A 2,576-nucleotide genomic window follows, 5' to 3' on the forward strand; every position below is an offset into this window, starting at 1 on the left:
TTTCTCCTAAGTGTATGTGAGCCCTTGTAAAATATTTTTAAGGAAGTGAAATAAATGAGATCACATTATGTTAATAACTCTTAGTTTACCATAACGTATTTATGGTGTACATGATATCAAATGAATTTTTAAAGCATGATGTGTTGGTGTACATATGTAATACATGTTCAAATTTAATGATTTTATGTATATAAATGATTTTTAAGTATGTTGTCAGCACAACATTGGTTTGTTGTGTTTTATGAGCACCACTGAGTTTTATACTCAGCGCGTTGATTTTATCACGCGCAGGTTGGAGATTGTGCTTGCTGCTTAAAGATCTGAAGAGTAGCATCAGCGCTGAAGAGATATTTTGGTAGTTACTTAGTTTTTTTTTTTTTTTTTTTTGTAACTAAGAATTATGGCATGTATAAGTATTACATTTTTGGAGACTGTATTAGTGAATTTATAACTTAAGCATATTGCTGTAAATTATTTTGGTGTATATATTGGGAGATAAACTTGGACTTATTTAATGGTTAGAACATTAGAAGTTGATATGTTTAAATGAATGTACTGAATTGATGAATATTATAATGTTATTGAGGATATGAAATGATAGAAGTGCTATTGTGTTGTTATTGGAGTTTGATGGGGTTTGGAGTTTGTGTAACATCCCTTTCCGGTCCACCCGTTAACTCAAATGAACCGAGCCGAGACGTTACAAACTGGTTAACTTTATGGTCTGACATGCTGAAATCATAATGTATATTGAATATAATATCATGCTGATGTTGTTTACAATAATAATGTAATTTATATTTACAAGACATGATACTAGTGTCAAATGAAATGGGCCCAACTGTGTGCCCTGTACATGCCATAAAAAGGGTAGACAAAAGATACACATCCAAATGAGTAGCTACCCTGAAGACTGAGTCTTCTACAGATGAACTGCAGCAGTTGCAAGCTGACTCTCTACGGTCCAATCTCAAAACCTGCGAGTTAAACAGGTAACTCGCTGAGCAAATAAAGCTCAGTGGATATCTCAACATATAAAGAAACAATTAAGCACATACATAGATAAAAATGAGCATGTAAATGCATATGGATAACTAAACATATAAGCGCATATAGCATGATCCTTTCCTTATACCTTGATTATCTTTCGTTGAAATGTTATGTCAAGATATTTGTATGGCTCCATAAGGTTATAGTGAAACCGAAGTGATAAGAAAAATTGTATGAAACTGGATGAATACTGTATGCTTGGCTGCTATGGCCCATATATATAATCATATCCACTCAACGGCCTGTAGCCGGAGTACCAAACTGTATGGGGTGCAGATCTGCTATCCTATGTCGCGACATAGCCTTATCTACATGGTTTCTACCGAACCTCAATGGAGCATAATGTTGGTATGTCAATGATATAACACAACATCATATTCATAGTTCATAACTTCATAAATCATAATGTTTATTTGATTTCACATCATTTGTATGCTTGCATGTTGTTTTGATACATGATTTAATGTTGTATTTTTGTTGTAAAATGATTGGAGGCATACAAGTTGAGCAAAGGAATCCAATTGCATAGAAAATAAAATCCAAAAATGCATGAAAACACAAGTTGCGAGCGCGCCTTGCAAAGTCGCGAGCGCGCCTTGCAAAGTCGCGAGCGCGTAAAGTGCAAAATGAGAGTCAGTGTGTTATCGGGCACAAGTCGCGAGCGCGCAGTGCAAAGTCGCGAGCGCGTAAAGCACCAAATGAGAGTCAGAGAGTTTCAGGTGAAAGTCACGAGCGCGCAAATGAAAGTCGCGAGCGTGTAATGTGCAAAATGAGAGTCAGTGAGTTTCAGGCACAAGTCGCGAGCTCGTCATGCAATTCGCGCGCGCACGTCGCGTTTTCCAGCCTGCACAGTCTGTACTCTTTTGGTCATATCTCTCATTATACAACTCCGATTTGGATGATTCAAAAACCCATGTAAAGCTAACACATAGAGGAACAAATAACCCTTCTATAACACTTCCTAATTCCATCATTAAATGGGGTCAAAATCAAGATGAAGCTACTGGTAAAATTTCCAGTAAAACCTGTTTCAGCATAAACTCACTATTTACTTCATTTATTCAACTCCTCCCCTGTTTTCTCACCATGACCAGTCCTCCCACTCAACATAAAGCTGTATTGTCTCATTAGCAATACACCACACAAATTCTCATGCAAAGAAAATGGTAAATGAAAAGAGATATCAAACCTTTACTCCAAAAAGCTTGAGCTCTTCTTTAACTTCTTTTTTCTACTACCTTTGAACTCCCTTCTCCTATACACATCAGAATTCTTATAACTTATCTACAATATAGCTCAATTAGAGGTTGAATAATATAAAGCTTCAAGAAATTCTACTTACTTGGAGAAAATTGAGGTTGCCTTAAACTACCATGAAAATGGATGGAGAAAGGAAGGAGATGGAGAAGATGAAGATAAGAATGAAAATGGGAAAGTGAACTGGTTATTACGGGTAGGCCATCAAAATATCAATGAATTTATGTGAAACTTCCTAAATGGTACCTCAAGTGGCAAAAGGCTATAAC

This window comes from Jatropha curcas, chromosome 11 (genome assembly GCF_041381405.1).
Source record: "Jatropha curcas cultivar XTBG-Jc1 chromosome 11, XTBG_Jcur_1.0, whole genome shotgun sequence".
NCBI classification, from domain to species: domain Eukaryota; kingdom Viridiplantae; phylum Streptophyta; class Magnoliopsida; order Malpighiales; family Euphorbiaceae; genus Jatropha; species Jatropha curcas.